This window comes from Ursus arctos, unplaced genomic scaffold, assembly GCF_023065955.2.
Source record: "Ursus arctos isolate Adak ecotype North America unplaced genomic scaffold, UrsArc2.0 scaffold_10, whole genome shotgun sequence".
Taxonomy (NCBI): domain Eukaryota; kingdom Metazoa; phylum Chordata; class Mammalia; order Carnivora; family Ursidae; genus Ursus; species Ursus arctos.
Window position 1 is genome coordinate 55748108 of NW_026622764.1, and position 18652 is coordinate 55766759.

Here is an 18652-nt window from a genome sequence, read left to right on the forward strand (position 1 = left end):
GCCAAATGCTTTTTCTGCATCAATCAATATAATCGTATGATTTTTTTCTTTAGTCTATTGACGTAGTGGGTCACTTTGGTTGATTTTCAAATGTTGAACGAGCCTTGCACTTCTGGTATAAATCCAACTTGGCTATGGTGTATAATTCTTTTTATACATTATTGGATTCGACTTGCTGATATTTTGTTGAGGATTTTTGCACCTATGTTCATGAGAGCTACTGGTCTGTAATTTTCTTTCTCGTAGTATTTTTATCTGGTTTTGGTATTAGGGGAATGCTGGCCTCATAGACAAGTTAGGAAGTAAAGTTTTGTTTTTAAAAGTTTTCTTGAGAGTTCTTGCCTCAGCAGCATACATACTAAAATTGGAATAATACGGAGAAGGATAGCATGACCCTTACACAAGGATGACTTGCAAATTGTAAGTTTCCTTGAGAGATGGACGGTGGTGATAGTGGCATAGTGTGATGAATCTATCTAAGACCACGGACATGTACACTTAAAAATGGTTAAGACGGTACATTCTGTGCTATGTATATTTTGCTGCAATAAAAATTTTCCTTGAGCTTGGGCTGTACCAAGTGGTGGTCTGTGTGAGCCCCAGGCCTTAAATGGAAATGGAGCAGAATGCCAAGTAAAGACTCTGGGGGGAGTAGCTATGGTTGTCTGCTCCCCTGCTAAGCAAAAATCTAATTGGGAAGGTTATCTACACAGTTATGAATATTAAATTAACAATGGAAGATAGTATATTGGCCAAAAAATAACTCAGAGACTAAATGATGTAGGACTTGAGAAAGGAGTGTTGCTACGTCTTTTTCTTCTCCTAAACCAATGTCACTCTTTCTTTAGCTCTTGCCGCACCTATGAGTCTGAGGAGGGTAGTGGGGTGGGGGTGGGTATGGGACACAGGGCCACAGTTACAGGAAAAGTTTCAGCATTTTACACTCAGGGAAAAGGGATGACGGATTGAATTTCAAAAGCACATTATTCTACCCCAGGTTGGCAAAGCGTACCTTTGTGATGTGGAGACAAGACAGCTAATCAAGTTAACACGTAGGCAAAATTCTGTCGCAGGTAGAAACAGGAGCAAGGAATGGTCTAGACTTAGAAAGAACAGACACCTGAAGCCCCTAAGAGTTGTGGTTAAAGCTTCGTTACTTGAACTTTACCAGTTTGGCATTGGTGTCAAATACTAGTGCTACTGCTGAACTTTACTTTCACTAAATATGATCTTTTTTTTTTAAGATAAAAGAGTATTTTTTTAAAGAATTTATTTATTCAACAGAGACAGAGAGAGCACAAGCAGGGGGAACCGCAGAGACAGAGGGAGAAGCAGGCTCCTCACTGAGCAGGGAGCCTGACATGGGGCTACATCCCAGGACCCAGGGTTTATGACCTGAGCGGAAGGCAGACACTTAATGGACTGAGCCACCCGGGCACCCCAAAAGAGTGTTTTAAAGGCTTTCCTTCTGGGGTGCCTGGGGTGCCTTAAGCGTCTACCTTCAGCCCAGGGCATGATCCCGGGGTCCTGGGATGGAGCCCACGTCAGGCTCCCTGCTCAGTGAGGAGCCTGCTTCTTCCTCTACCACTCCCCCTGCTTGCGTTCTCTCTCTCGCTGTCTCTCTCTGTCAAATACATAAATAACATCTTTAAAAAAAATAAAAATAAAAAAATAAAGGCTTTCCTTCCCTGATATCTCAAAATACCATTAAATACAAATTAGTTACATTTTTATGAAATATTCTTATTTTACAGACTATTGTCTATTTTAAGACACCACCAATTATAGTTCACCGTTAAAACACTATTTTTAATAAACACACTGTTTTTAAGCCACATTCTAATTTTGGAAGTCATAAATATGAAAAATGTTCATGTTAGAGTCAAAGAAATTCTGTAGCCCAACTCCTCCTTCCTGACCCATACAAGCCAAGTGCGGGCTGGACACATCCACTTCTGTGTCAACACCCCTGAAATGCAATCCATCACTCTGTCAATCCCTGCACCCAAATCTGCTTCTGTTTCTGTTGTCCATTTCTATTTCCATTATCAAAACCTCACTCAAGTCAGAGACCTTGACTCCTCCTTCCCCCTCACCCTCCACATTCAGTTAATCTCCGGGTTCTGCTCACTTCACCTCCTAGACCTATTTTGGCCACATCCGCTTCCCTGTATCCCGGCTGCCACCACCCTTGCTCGCCCTGCCAGCCTCCCTGTCCTGTGGGACTGCAGCAACCTCCCCACTGACCTCTGCCTTCTCCCCCTGCAGCTCAGCAGTCTGCCTCAAATCTTTTCAGTAGTTGCCCAAGGCCCTTAGAATCAAACACCAAATCCCTGTGATCCTTAGATAAAATACCAAATCCCAGGCCCTTTGTTCTCCAGCATCACCTCACTCCTGCTCGTTTCTCTACTCTGGAAACTCCCGCTGCACAGACTTCTCTTAGTTCCTCAGGCAGTCATGGAAGGCTTTGCCCTGCTGTAGGTCTCCCTCCTCCCTTTTGTGTAGACCACGTATGCATGGCCTCCAGGCTTTAGATAACATGTCCCCTCCTCACAGAGGCCTTCTTTGAGCCCCCGATGAGCCTTGGTCCCCTGCTCTAGGGTTCCTTCATCTTTGTAACACACAGCACACTGGTGATCATTTGTTCAGACCCATCTCCCCCACTAGACAGCAAGCTGTGTTCCAGCACAGAGCTTCGCGGCTGGCACACAGTGAGCGCTGCTTAAATTCTGGTAAGTCTATTAAGAATAATGTCAGTAAAGAACAAATGTGGTTAAAGAATAAACATTCCCAGATATGCTGTCTGTGAGCATGGAGTCTAGAAAGTCTGCTGGGTTCATGTCCCAGCTTCCCCAGTTACTAGCAAGGGGACAAGTTCCTTAATCGCTTCAGGTCTTAGTTCTCCCTTTATAAGTGGGTACGACAATGCTACCTATGTCTCCTAAGTCGGGGCTGTCATGAGGACTGCAGAAATTAATGTGTGTATAAAGCACCTAGGGACATTGTCCGGCACATTGTCAGCACTCAAACAATATTCGTTATTATTATTACCTCATTTATCTGTCTTAACAATCCTAGGAGTAATGGGAGTTGGTAAGCTGGGGGCTATATACAGTAAAAGTCTCCAGAATTTGAGGATGTGGTGGGGAGAAGTTCACCATCTCGGGATGAACTACCCAAAGTCAATATAAAAAAGTCCCCCATCAGCCGTCAGCCGAAGCAGTCTTTCCTTCAGTGACCCATGGACTCCTTGGAAGCCGCTTCAGACCAAGCTTGGGATCCATCCAAATCAACCAACGTCGCAGATGCATCTTCAGGCCGAGACTCGAAGATTAAAGGTGATAATGCATGTTAAGAGCACCTAGAAAATCATAAAGTATGATATAAACGTTTGTGGTTGTGATTACTGTTATTAGTAGTAGAGTAATTCTATTACCCAATCGACGGTATTGCGATCTGTCTGAAACAACCCAGGGGCTTGTAATCACAAGAACGCATTAGTAGGACAGAGAAGCTGACGAGCTGGGGAGGAAGAAATGAGTAATATTTATCTGGCACAATCTAATCAAGAGGGAGGTTCATATGAGATGAGCGTGGTGAAGTTCATGCGACAAAGTTTCTCCTGACACCGTGCAAATATTTTGGTTCTAATTGTCAATGTCTATCATGCACGTACTTTTCCTTGGATCAGCTTTGCAGGTACCAGAAAAGGGAACGACCTGGATACGAATCACTATAAAGTGAACAAATGAGTATTCATTCATCAAACACTTACTGAGCCCCTACTATCTGGCTGGCCCCCTAGACTGGTAAGTAGTTCCTGCCCTCATGTCACAGTCCGAGGGGAGACAGACAAACAATTCATCACACAAATAAGACCGCAACTGTATCTTGTGCCAAGTGCTACATTAGACTAGAGGAGTAAGAGAGGCTTTTCTGATGCTTCACGTGGAACCAGGAGACAACCAGCCGATGGAATGCAGGGAAAGCTGTCAGGCGGAAGGCAGCAAAGAGTTTGGTGTCTTTGAGGATCAGAAGGGCCAACACAGATTGGAAGGGGTTAAGGGAGAGAAGGACCACAAGGAATGACCTGAAGAGGGAAGCAGATCAGATCACAGAGGGCCGCAGAGGCCACTCAGAGATGATTTGGAGTTATTTTGAGTGCAAAATATAAAGATAAGATGAGATAGATGATTTTTGTGCTCTAAAAAGATTCTTCTGGTTGCTACGGAAAGAATGGGCTAGAGGGAGAATTGAAGTAGAAATGGAGAGACCAGGTTGGAGAATTTTGCAATAACCCACTCAAGGGGTAATGCTAACATGGACAAGAAGGGACAGAGTTGTGATATGCTCAGGAATAGGATTACTAGAGCTCGGTGGTGATAGACTGGCTGTGCAGGAGGGGCCGTTCTTGGATACCAGCCTGAGCAACTGGGTTGAAGAGGTGCCATCCATTCACTAAAATGAGCAAGGATGGACAAGGGATAGATTGGCTCTGGGTGGGAACGTAGGCCTCACGGAGTGAACAAGAGTACAGTTTGAATATGTCACGTTTGAAAAGCATGTGAGGACTCCCAGGGGAAATGTCAAGTGGCCATTTAGCTTCTTGGCAATGAAGCTTAGCAGAGATATCCAGGTGGCCTCGGACGCTTGCCGGTCACTGGTGTGTAAAGACAAACAGTGCTTCGGATTAGAGAAATGACCAAGGAAGAAAATGTGGAAAGGAAGCAAAAAGAACCACCAGTCTCTTGTGAGCTATAATCTCAGGAGTCAGATTTTTACCATCAACTCTGGGTGGGTTATTAAAATTCAGTTTCTAAGCTAGAACAACTCAATAAACATTTCTTCATCCATGGTGAGTCCAGTAAGAGAGCTAGCCTAAACCAGCAGCAGACCACTCTGTCTGTGACTGCTGTATTCTAAAACACAGCAGATTTTATTATTCTCATTTTACAGAGGGGAAAATGAGACTATGAAAGTTTAAGTGATTTGGTCAAAAATGCAGAACCGTTGAGAGACAGACAGGATTGAGACTAAATTCGGGGCATGTAATGGCAGCCAAGAACTCTACCCACCCTTCAACGATAGAGCCCCACGGTCATCACAAGCTTGCGAAGAAATAGAGAAGTTCGTGATCCTGGTGGGAAGACCATAGAACAAAGAAAGCAAAATTAGGCAAAATTAAATATAAGCCTGTGGGGGAGAAGAGACCATCTTGAACTCAGGGAAGTAATAAAGGGCCTACAGGTGTGTGGACTGTGAAGGATTACGAGGAAGTAGGGTAGGTGGAAGGAGAAGGGGAAGAGCCTCAGATTTAGGGACACAATGAACCCAGATGCAGAAGGCACTGGGGCGTAGAGAAGAGCTGATGGCAAATGGGCTTCATTCCTCAGGCCACCTCCTACATGGGTGGTGGCCCAGTGCAGGGGATTAATAAGACCTGTCAAGGGCACCAGGCAAGGAAGCCGGGACACAGTGACCTTTCCCAGACTCGAGCGTCTGTGCGGGTGCCCAGGAAAAAACGTATTTGGATAAGCTAGAGTCAGGTCAGATGATTTCTGCCTTGGAAAGCCAGGTCGGAAACACTGAATTTAGTTTAGTAGTCTGCAAGGAGCCTTTATAGATTACTGAAGAGGGAGGAAACATGAAATCTTCAGGAGAATGGATATGTTGGTGGTGATGGCGCTGGGCTACAAAAAGTAAAGAAGGCAAGGACTGAAACCTACAGGAAAAGTAAGAGGCTTTTAGCAAGATGGAAATCAGTGGCTTTCCAAACTTGCCTTAGCAGAGAATCCTTTCTAAAAATGAACCCTATTTGAAATCCCAGTGTCTGAAGCAGAAAAATATAGTGGTCTCCTTATTAGGACAATTTAGTTTATAGCTTTAAACACATACCATACGCTTTCAATAAAGGCAGCCAAAAGAGAAAGGAGGCCGATTAAATAGAGAGGTTCTAACTCCAAGATGGCGCAGCAGAGTTGCACCTTGTCTTAGCCTTAGTGTCCAAATACCCAATTCATGTATGAATTTTACCGAGGTCTTATAATAGCAAGAAAATCCTCACACACATTGATAAGTCCTTGTATATGGCAATTTTTGTTTGTTTGTTTGTTTGGTCTGCAATGACAGGGTACTCTTCCATCAGACTGATCCAGAAAGTAGTGTTGTAGGAATTTTTTTTTCCTTAACAAAAGTATGAGTAGCAAGAAGCCCCCAAAGCAAAAGAAAAAAAAGTGCACAGCCGTCTAGAGGGTAAGATGATCGTGATGGGCCCTGGTGTAGGCTCTCTGCTACTGCACGGTCACTGCGGTGGGGAGAGAGCAAGTACAAGAGAGCTCTTGAGCCTGGCCAGACACCTCGTCAGGCGTGGTGTGCCTGTGCCATGGTAGTGGATTCATCTGTAATTTTATATGAGCAGAACAGAGTCCAGAAGTAAAGAAAGAGCAGGGTACAGTTTCAGCAATCCCGATATCAACGACACTAGGTTTTGCATTTGTGTTTGAATCTGCTGGCATCCCCGTTCTTTATTTCACTTGGATCACCCCCAAGAACAGAGAGAGGCTAAGGGAGGGGAGGGGGGAACAGGAGGAGAGGAGGGGGTACCAGGTATGAGATACTTAAGAGTCTCTGTAATTTGTTTAGTAACACAGTTGGGTTAACAGATCATTTACAAATCGAGGGAGCAAATTCCATGTCATAATACAAACACATTCCCTATGACACACCTGATAGTCGAAGGAAATTTGCATGTAACAGGAAAGTGTAAAAGTGCTAATAATTCCCTTCCTTAAAGAATGTGCTTCTGGATCATTTATATTCCAGAAATTTCAGGACCACAAGCAAAGAGACTGTGGCCAATAAGGGGTCACTTACGTGTGAACATATTTAGGGTCTGTCTTTTGGTATTATCAAAGGTTTCCTTGTTTGTTTTTTATGTCTTGGACAGAAAAGAAATCTTTAGGAGTAGGAAAAACGATTTACACTTATTGGGATATCAAATTAATATACCACTTTTTTTAAGTTACAGAATTAAAAATCTAGTTTTCCTTGAGTTCAAATTAGTCATCTTATTATGCAAATTAGGAATAACTCTCTCACTTTTCTTTGATTAATATTTGGTTAGCTCATGGTAAAGAAACTAAATTAAACAATTAATATCATTTACAAACTTGGATAATTACATCCCCTTAAACATTTTAAACTGAGTTTATAAACTTAACAGAATCAATTTTTATTTTAAATGTTTTAAGTGCCTGCAGAGCACATTTATAACCTACTGAGCAAAACCTTCCCCAAGTACTTAAATAACTCATAAATCTAACGCATTATATGTATACATATGGCTAATTAAATTCTCGTAAACATTCCAATTACTTGGGAAAAACATGAGTGTTCATACTGGTAGGAATGGGGTCTGGGGAAGGAGGTGTGATAGAGGCGAGCCAGCGGAAGGCCTTACAGAGGAGCCGTGGGACGTGGGACTAAGAGACCTGGAACACACGTTCTCTGAAATCCAGGCCGTGGGAGTCTCCACCCCAACCTACTCCACGTCATCTGCTATGAATATTTTGAAAAGGCTCCCTGATCCTTGGTGTTGCCCAAGTGTCCCCAAACTTCCTGGAGTGCAGGGAAAAGCTGCTTCCAGAGATGCGATGGGGCGCCTGGATGGCTCAGTTAAGCGTCTGCCTTTGGCTCAGGTCATGATCCCGGGATCCCCCTTGTTGGATTCCTTGCTCAGCAGGGAGCCTGCTTCTTCCTCTTCCCCCGCTTGTGCTCGCTCTCTCTTCCTCTCTCTCTTGCACTCTCTCAAAAAAAAAAAAAAAAAAAGAGAGAGAGAGAGAGATGTGAATTTGGTAGCAATCATTTCATCTTCCTTGTAAGCAACTTCCATGAAACAAATATTTACAGAGTAGACCACCGAGGTTGGGGAGGGCCTCCGTAGTCAGGGAACAAAAAGGAAGGGACACCTGAAAAAGAAATTATGGAATTCTGTCTAACTATGTCTAGGACAAAATAATAAACTCATAAAACTTACCTTTTGTACTTAGTACATATGAGAACCGAAGGGTTGGGTTTCTACTCCCCTCTTCCCTCAAATGTATGTTTACTTAGTTATTATCAAATACCTTAGAATAGGAATCTGGTGCCGAACATCTACATTTGGATTCTTTTTTTTTTTTTTTTAAGATTTTATTTATTTATTTGAGAGAGAGAGAGCACAAGCTGGGGGAGAGCCAGAGGGAGAGGGAGAAGCAGGCTCCCCACTGAGCAGGGAACCTGATGGGGGTCTCGACCCCAGGACCCTGGAATCATGACCTGAGCTGAAAGCAGACGCTCAACTGACTGAGCCACCCAGGCACCCCTTCATTTGGATTCTGACAAGAACGTGGTGAGGGTTTAACTGATAGCCTAATATATACGGGTTCATTGCAGGGTTCAGGTAGGGACATTTTCAAAGGGGTTTCTCTCCCTGAACGACACAAAAAATTCAATGAATCTTTTTTTCTTATTTTAAAATGGCAGCTGCTGGATGCCCAGGACTGTGTGATGCACTGGGGAGGTTGTGGGAGAAATTGAGGGGATGTTCTTTTCCTCCAGGCTGTACAATGTAGTTGAGGAGATGAAACTAACCCACACATAACAATGACAACAATGTAAGACCACATACAACTAAGTGCTAGACAGGATGTGACATTCTGTAGATGGTGTGGGAAATGGAGAGGGAAAGTTTCTGGAAATGGTTGCAGATGGCAGGTTGGATTTCATAGAGATGCAAAGACATCAGCTGACTCTTACAGAATGGGTAGAGCTCATACCCTAACCCAGACACAGATCTCTCTGCGTACCTTGAAGGAAAGGCGCATTAGGCAACTATTGAAAATTATGGGTAAGGTGACCACATTTTCCATAAAAATATCAGAACACATGGTCCAACACATGGTCTAACAACAGGAAAGAATATTTTAAATTGGGGCTGTTCCAGAAAATCTACAACATATGGTTACTCAATTTATGGGCCAAGAAAATCCTAACTACAATAAAGGAATGAACTGACCAGCCCTAGATAGACAAGATATAGCCATTACCATCTGAGAAGCTCTCGACTATTTCCTCACCACCATCAGATTTTATGTTCTTCATGAAAGTTTCTGTTCACCTTTTCAGAGAAAAGATCAGTGCCTCAACAATAAAAGACAAAATGGGGCACCTGGATGGCTCAATCAGTTAGGCATTGACCTTCACCTCAGTTCGTGATCCTGGGGTCCTGGGATCGAGCCCCGCATTGAGCTCCCTGTGCAGCAGGGGAGCCTGCTTCTCCTTCTCTTGCCTGCTCACACTGTCTCTCACTATCTCTCTCTCTCAAATAAATAAATAAAATAATAAAAGAAAAATAAAAGCTAATCCAAAGAATTTATATTCAGATTTCTTAAATTATGTTCTTTAATATTCTCTAAACTTACTTAAACATTTTTTGTGTTAGGCAGGGTGTATGAATAATGAATATAAAAATGTTTCTTCTACCTGAGACAATAAAATAAGATCCAGTGAAAAGATTCCTTCCCTATAAGAAAAAGAGGACATCCATACCCCTTGAAGTCCCCAGGTTTGTAACCAGTGCCCTCATTCATACAGAAAAGTATATTCTAAACTACCAAGATTGTTGTCTGTTTTTCTCGTCTGATGTCTCACTGTTTTTCTCATCAATAGTTTGCTGTCTGAAATAAAATACATGCCAGAAGCTTCCTTATCCAGTTTTGCGATTAAAAGTCTTAGCCATTATTGGAAAAGAAACAGTTTTAAGGACTTGAACTCAAGTCTTGGCAGGTTAAAACATCTTCCATTTCACCTTTTAGCCCATCCCAGAGCTCAGAGATCACTTGCCGACTCATTCTCAATATTATCAAGGAAATGCACATTTTTCTCCTTTTATGGTTAGTGAATACATTGGCCAAGATGATGTGGTAATCATTGCTGAAAGAGAACAACAAAGCCACACATTTGAACATTTCCCTTGCTTCTAAAACAAAATCTTAAATACATCTTAAAATATATTTATTTCTGATGAAAACAAAAAGACATGTTTTTTACGAGATTTCCTGGGCATTAGACTTGTTCTTTTTTATTTTTATTTTTCAACCTTCCATTATTATGTTGGGCTTTAAAAAAACTTGGGTATGTTTAAAGACTGAGCCCAACTTTCATTAGCAGAGTTGTTAAAAAGGGGGAAAAACCTAAAGATACAAAACAGAAAGGGAATGTTTTGCAACCGTTAAAGTAAAAAAAATGTTTTAGCCCTAGGAAGGAACGCAGTCTGACACATGCTACAACACGGATGAAACTTGAAGACAAGCCGAGTGAAGTAAGCCAGACACAAAGAGACAAATACTGTATGACTCCACTTATATAATAAGAAACCCAGTACAGTCAAATTCATAGAGATGGGAAGTAGAATGATGGTTGGCAGGGGCTTGAGTATGAGTGGAATAAGGACTTACCGTTTAACGGATATAGAGTTTCCATTTTGGAAGATGAGAGGAGTTCTGGAGATGGATGTTGGTATGGACAGATTTAATGCCACTGATATGTACACTTAAAAACTATGGAGATGGGGGGGTGCCTGGGTGGTTCAGTTGGTTAAGCAGCCAACTCCTGGCTTTGGCTCGGGGCATGATCTCAGGTTATGAGATTGAGCCCAATGGGGCTCCGTGCTCAGCGGGAAGTCTGCTTGAAAATTCTCTCCCTCTGCCCCTCCCCCACCATGGATCACTTGCTCTCTATCCCTCTCTCAAATAAATAAATCTTTTAAAAAAGGCTTAAGATGGTAAATTTTATGTTATATATATTTTACCAAAATATTTATATTTTAGATCAAAAATTTAATTATGAGGGGCGCCTGGGTGGCACAGCGGTTAAGCCTCTGCCTTCGGCTCAGGGCGTGATCCCGGCGTTATGGGATCAAGCCCCACATCAGGCTCCTCCACTATGAGCCTGCTTCTTCCTCTCCCACTCCCCCTGCTTGTGTTCCCTCTCTCGCTGGTTGTCTCTGTCTCTGTCGAATAAATAAATAAAATCCTTAAAAAAAATTTAATTATGAATAAAGTTCTAGATATTCATGTCACCAGTTAGCTACCTGGATAAAAATTCTCTTTCCCAATTCCCAAACCTAGGTCCAATGCTGACAGGTAAATTATTCGTAGCCTTTGGAGAATCGAGTCAAATCCTAAGTATTCAATAAAAGCAGGTTGGTCGGGGGGCGCTCGTCTGGCTCAGTCAGTAGAGCATACTCTTGATCTCAGGGTCATGAGTTCAAACCTCATGTTAGAGGTAGAGTTTACTTAAAATAAATAAACAAATAAATAAAATAAAAACAGGTTGGTGACAACAACATAACAGTTATTTTCCTTGTCGCTTTGTATAAGTAAATGTCAATATATTTTAACATCACAATAATAGCTATATTTCTTAAGTATTTACTATATATTGAGTACTGGCCTAAGTATTAAAATCCTGACAACCCACATATTTTATATATGAATAAACTAGTCTCAGAGAGATCATTTGCTCTCTGTCATCAGCTAGCAAGCTGTAGATTTGGGAATACTAATCCCACCCTTTTAGCTTCAGGGTCCACACTTTAAAGTGTTAGTTTAAAGCTAGGTGTTTGGAAAACGGATGAACCTAGTGTAAGTACTACTATTTTCATGGGTAAGTCTCCTTGTTCAATCTTTTATTTCTTCAAACATTTATTAGGCACTTACTATGCTTCATAAAAAACCGGTAAAATGCCAAGTGCTTAAGATTAGTAAAACTAATAGGACGTGAGGGGCGCCTGAGCGGTTCGGTTGTTAAGCGTCTGCCTTTGGCCAAGGGTGTGACCCCGGGGTCCTGGGATCAAGCCCCCCATCAGGCTTCCAGGAGGGAGCCTGCTTCTTCCTCTCCCACTCCCCCTGCTTGTGTTCCCTCTCTCGCTGGCTATCTCTCTCTGTGTCAAATAAATACATAAAATCTAGAAAAAACAAAACAAAACTAATAGGACGTGGTCTTACGGTCCAATAAAGAGAAAGGGAAGTAAAAAGAACACAAAGAAAGTGTGATAAAGAATGCCGTGGGGACCACGAAGAGACACGGCTCAGTCTTACCTGGCGTGGACCACTTTGCCCGTTCTTCCCCCTTTGCATGCTCTAAGGAACATTTCAACTTTTTTTTTTTTTTTTTTTTTTTTAAGTAGACTCCATGCAGGCTTGAGCTCACGACCCTGAGATCAAGAGTCATATGCTATACCAACTGAGCCAGCCAGGTGCCCCAACACATTTCAACTCTTTAATTTCACTGGGATGATATATAAACAGATTGTGCAACAGAGAAAAGTAAAACAAGTATCAGAAGATACTTGAGGATACAAGATACTAGAGGACAGAGAACACTCTAGATGGTGTCCTTTCACTGTAAGGACACCAGCTAGAAAGGCCAGATCACAGCATGGAGAAAAGTAACTGGGATTGGGGGAAAAAGTAATAAGAAGACAAAGCAAGCAATAAGCAATATTTACATACAAAAATAGTAGGATAAACAATAGAAGAATTCAAGGACACATGCTTCATTGTCAAGGATCCTACCATGTAGCAGAGAATCGAAAGGCACAATTAAGAAACACATTTTTCAAGCAATAATTCATAGGGACGAATTAACATAAAGTGAGAGATAGCTAAGTATCAATCAGGAACCAGGAAGAAAAATAAAAACAGTAAGATCCCAGAAGCTTGGGGTCCAACTTAGAAATCAAGGAGGGATGATGTTGGTGAAGAGGAACGAGGGTGTTGCAAACTGGGAAGAGCAACAACATAGCGTGGAAATTAGGAGAGACTGTGCCCCCTAAGCCTTGCACGTGAACTTCAGAGGAAGTAAGCAGTGGGAGTGATTGTAGCATAGGTGATTACTCACAGATGACCTGGAGGAATTCAAAGGAACACAACATGCCTGCAAGTTATGGAAGAACATCAAAAAAAATACTTTGAAAGTTGTACGAATTTTAATTTTGCTAGTTATAGAAAGAGGAATCACTGCAGTTGCGTGGGTACAGCTAGCCAAAGGCTGCACTTCAAATTGTGAAAAGGTCGAGTATTTACCTTATTAAAATGTAATTAACAGAAGAGCTCAAATCTGTCATAGAGCACTTGACATGTGGCAAAGTGGTGAGAGAGCAAGATCCCATCAAACTGGAAGTCTGCTCTGCGAAGTCTAATAATAGCAGCTCTCAGGGTATATATTGTATGTGTCACCGTGCACCAGGCATTCTTCTAAGGGCTCCCGGAGGGTTCACTCTTTTCATCTGCATGATCCTGCAGGCGGTGGAAAGTGGTGCTGCCACCCTCAGAGCCCAGGCCCTGCACCACGAGGCTAGACCAATTTCGCATTGCTTTTCAAACAATTATGTAAAATTCTGCCTGTTCTTGGAACAGAGGGGCAATGAGTTGCATGAATGCAATGTAACAAACATTTTCCAACCGTGGTCTATGCAGTCTCAAGAATCTGTTTTAGTTTTATGAATTTCAAATGAATTTAATGAATTTACTTATAGCCCCTGCCACATGCCATGAAGGATTTGCGAGCAAAACAAACACAGGTTTAGGAAGTAGATTGTGAATTAGGTAGACTCTACATATGGTACCACAGAAATGGTTCTGAATTTTAAAAATTGTCAAAAGTGAGTCGCAGAGAAGTAATTGGACTGGACAGAGTTTATTCCCCAGACCTCTGTTTGTTTACAGCTCTGGAGACTTAGGACCAGCCGAGCCCTTTTTGGGAATCATGACATATGCTCATCTGGGAACTCAGCAGGTATCAATTCACAACCCAATCTGTTCCCTGAAAGATAATGAATGACTTTGTAATATCAGGCATCGAAGAATAAATATTCATTTTCTGACACTCTGAAGAGAAGATAAATTTAAAATGTCAGTTGCATTTCATCCTAACTAGATGAAAATTTGTTTTGTTCCCATCAACCTGTTAAATAAAGAAGCCACAAAACATACAAAAGCACTGAAAAAGAACCACTGAACGCAGCAAGCATCGGAGTGCAGTGAACACAGTGCCACCCCCTAGAAAGGACCAGCAGCGCTTAGAGCGGAATGTCTAGTCTTTGATCTCGGCCTAGCCGGCCCTTCTTCCTGATGCCAGTGTTGTTTCGTTGCTATGTCATGGGCTGAGTTTCGCCTCCTCCAAACTCACATGCCGAAGTTCTAACCACCAGTACACGTGATCCCTCAGAAAGCGACTGTATTTGGAGAGGTAATCAAATTGAAAAGAGGTCATCAGGGTGGTCATTAATCCAGTATGACTAGTGTCCTTATAAGAAGAGGAAATTTGGACACAGGTGCAGTTCTAATGATATGAAGATGGCCATCTACAAGCTGAGGAATAAACCAACTGTGCCAACATCTTCATCTCAGACTTCTGGCCTTCAGAACTGTGAGAAAATCAATTTTCACTTTTCTAAGCCAGCCAGTCTGTGGTACTGTGTCCTGGTGGTCCCAGCAAACTAATGCGCTGTTCTTCCCCCTAGACCGTAAGCTTCACGTGGGCCAGCCCGTGTCTGGTCTACCCTTGCATTCCCAGGGCTTGGTGTTTAGTAGGCGCTAATCAACATTATTGAATGCGTACCTGACTGCAGCTGGACGTCTTGGTCCATTTTACTGGAGCGCAGGGACGTAACCATTACCAAAAATTATCGAAAGGAACTTTCTCCTTTTATCGAAAAATAACTTTGTATTCATATTTTTGGAATGATGCCCGTCCATTCTGGGAACTAAAGAACAGTATAAAGAAGGGGGAGGGGCGCCTGGGTGGCACAGCGGTTAAGCGTCTGCCTTTGGCTCAGGGCGTGATCCCGGCGTTATGGGATCGAGCCCCACATCAGGCTCCTCTGCTATGAGCCTGCTTCTTCCTCTCCCACTCCCCCTGCTTGTGTTCCCTCTCTCGCTGGCTATCTCTATCTCTGTCAAATAAACAAATAAAATCTTAAAAAAGAAAAAAAAAAGAAGGGGGAAAAAAATCTCTTAAAACCCTGCCAATTAGAGATGATCACTTCAACTTTGGACACTTACTGGTCTTTTTTTTTCTATATATACACATATTTTAACAGAGTAGAATACTACTGTATGTCACATTTTCCCGACATTGTTAAAACTTAATACACATTTTAAATACTTATAAAATGTATCATATCGTGTGTATTTTTCATAACTGAAATCCTCATGATGAGACACTGAGGTGTTCTAATTTTTCCTATCATTATTAGCACTGCAATGAATAATTGTGTGAAGAAGCTTTACTCCACTTTTCTGAATTCTTTAAAGGATGACATCCTAGCTATATTACCGATTCACAAAGGTATGGCCATTCAAATCAATTGTTAGGGCCTTCCATACACATTCTTCTACTGCCTTGTGGAAAGGATGAGCCCATTTACACTCTTACTAGCAGTCCCTGAGATTTCCCATCATGCTTTACCCTTAAGTATGATTTTTACAAATCTTGTTAATTTGATAAGCTAAAACGGCATCTGGAGTCATTTTCATTTTCATCCTTTGAATATTAATGAAGCTTTCCATTTTCTTTCATGGGTTAACCACTTATAATTGTGCCTTTTGAATGGCCTGCGTGTGCCTTTTGAAAAGGAGCTTTTTGGGGTGCGGGGTGGCTCAGTCGTTAGGGCGTGATCCCGGCCTTCTGGGATCGAGCCCCACATCAGGCTTCTCCTTTAGGAGCCTGCTTCTTCCTCTCCCACTCCCCCTGCTTGTGTTCCCTCTCTCGCTGGCTGTCTCTCTCTGTCAAATAAATAAATAAAATCTTTAAAAAAGAAAAGGGGCTTTTTTAGGAGGTTCTAGCTAGGCCTTTATTACATTATCGACTGCCTTTCAACAGAGGCCTCTCCTTTTAAGTTAATGAGACAACATAACGTAAAGCCATCCCAGAATCTTATCACGAGCTGCTGCGACATAATGAAGTCTTCACTGTTCTGAATAGACAGAGAAACTTGTTCCAATATTCACCTCTTACTAACCAAATTTTGATACATCCAGTGCATGTGGATATATTTAATTCAGCTAAGTATGAAATCAGTTTTCTTTGTGGAATGAAAAGTTCTCACTACAAAAAAAGTGGAACTTTTATAAAGAAGGCAGATAGTTCTCTATTTCCAATGTAATTTTGGCATAAATGCGTCTATTTCTTGGCCACGTTTCTTAAATTCAGGACACAAAGGACATTAAAAATACATATATTTTCTAACTGATTTATTTTAAAATTCACATCCATAGTGAAACACAATCTTGTGCCTTGAATAAACCTTAGAATCTTCTAATCAAATGCTTGTACGTTCAGACAAGGAAAACTTCAACAGAAATGTTTGTGAAAGCAGCGGTTGGTGGCAGAGCTCTGTTTCAGAGACAGAATGGTTAGAATTTGCAGAGAAAAGCTGCTGGTGACAGGTTAGGGGGACCAGTCAAGTATAGTGAAGTAAAGACCAGGCAACTTAGAATTCCTTTGCTTCCCTTCCACATCCCCACTTAGCTAATCTGTACCCAGCCTTGCTCTCTGTCTCAGTCCCAGGGGCAGAGGTGTCCCGTGTCTTTCCAAGGATGGCCCCTGCCCCTCCCTTCCTCATCCTCTCCCCTCGCACCTCCGGATGTCATCTGTCTCTTCCCCCTCTTGTGTTGTCATCCTTCCCTCTCCATCTGTTCTCAAACTAAAAATACATTTGACTTTCCTTTTCCTAAAGAAAGCTTCATTCTAGGCTTTCCTAGCTAACATCACCCTATTTATCCCCTTTTCAAACTCCTTGAAATGTACACTTCATTTTTCTTTTCCACCAATTTCCTACCCACACATGAATATTATGGTACTTGCTGCTCCGACTCTCCCCCCACCACCAATTAGATTTGTCCGGTCTTGAACTTCATATGAATGGACTCATACAGTGTGTACTTTTTTGTGTCTGGCTCCTTTCATGCATTTATTCTTTTTTTAAATTCTGGTAAAATATACATTACATAAAATTTACCATTCCAACCATTCTAAGTATACAGTTCTGTGGCATGAAGTACAGTCACACTGTTGTGCAACCATCCCCACCACCCATCTCCAGAACGTCCTCATCATCCCAAACTGAAACTCTCTACCCGTTCAATGCTAACTCCCCATTCTCCCTTCCTCTCCCTCCAGCCCCTGGTAACCTGTCATTTACTTTCTGTCTCTATGAATTAGCTTATTCTGGGTGCCTTATACAAGTGAATTCATACATTATTTGCCCATTGGTGTCTGGCTTATTTACTTAACATAATGTTCTCAAGGTTCATCTATGTCCTAGCATGTATCAGAAACTCATTCCCTTCTAAGACTGAACGATGTTTCATTAACATCTGTGTATCACATTTCTTTCTTTCTTTCTTTCTTTCTTCCTCTCTTTCTTTCTTTGTTTCTTTCTTTCATAACAGCCATCCTAAGCATCTCACTGTGGTTTCAATTTATGCATTTATTTTTAAAATGCTCTCTGTCCTTGGTTCCTGTCTTCATATTGGTTCTTTGTTCATTTTTCATTCTCCTTGGCTGACTCCTCTCTTGGCCTCTTCAATATGAGTTTCCCTGGTTCCTCCTCAGCCTCTTCTGTTTCTTCGCACACGGTCCGTGGAGAGTTCATCCACTCCCACACTGCCATGATGGGAGTATCACACCCATGTTGGGAGCTCTTAAATCTGTATTTCTCCAGTCAGGACCAATCTCGGAGCACCATATTGCCTTTAAATCATCACCTGTGGAAAATAAAAGAGACTTGGTTAAAAATACGGACACAATTAATGGTCTTTGCCCCTGGTGAATGAGATTAGGGAGAGAGGAAGAAAGGAAAGACTCACATTTTTAAAAATCATGGTTAAAAAAACACATAAAATCGATCATAACCATTTTCGTTTTTAAAAAATAGACTATTTTTTTATAGCACCATTAGTTTCAGAGCAAAACGAGCAGAATATACTCCCATATACTCCCTGTCCCCACATCTGCACAGCTCCCTCATTTTAAAATCCCCCAACAGAGTGGCACATTTGTTACAATCAATGAACCTACTTTGATACATCATTATGACCCAGAGTCCATAGTTTACATTAAGGTTCATTCTTGCTGGTGTACATTCTGTGGGTTTGGACAAATGTATAATGACATGTATACACCATTACAGTATCATAGAAAGTGGTTTCACTGCCCCCAAAATCCTCTGTGCTCTGCCTATTCACCCCTCAGTTCCTCCTAACCCCTGGCAATCACTGATCTTTTTACTGTCTCCACAGTTTTGCCTGTCCAGAATGTCATTTAGTGGGAATCACGTAATAGATAGCCTTTTTAGATTGTTTACTTTGACTTAGTATATGTATTTAAGTTCCTCCAGGTCTTCTCACGGCTTCATAGCTCTTTTTTTTTTATCACTGAATAATATTCCATTGTCTGGATGGACCACCGGTTGGTTATCCATTCGAGGGACATCTTGGTTGCTTCCAGGTTTGGGCAGCTTTGAATAAAGCTGCTATAATCACTTGTATGGACATGAGTTTTCGTTTCATGCGGGTAAAATCAAAGAGCACAATTGCTGGATCAT

At 41.8% G+C, this 18652-nt stretch overlaps 1 pseudogene; it reads left to right on the top strand.

Moving 5' to 3' along the window:
- Positions 1-338: 338 nt before the first annotated feature.
- Positions 339-432, top strand: LOC113251601 (U6 spliceosomal RNA; annotated as a pseudogene).
- Positions 433-18652: the final 18220 nt, after the last annotated feature.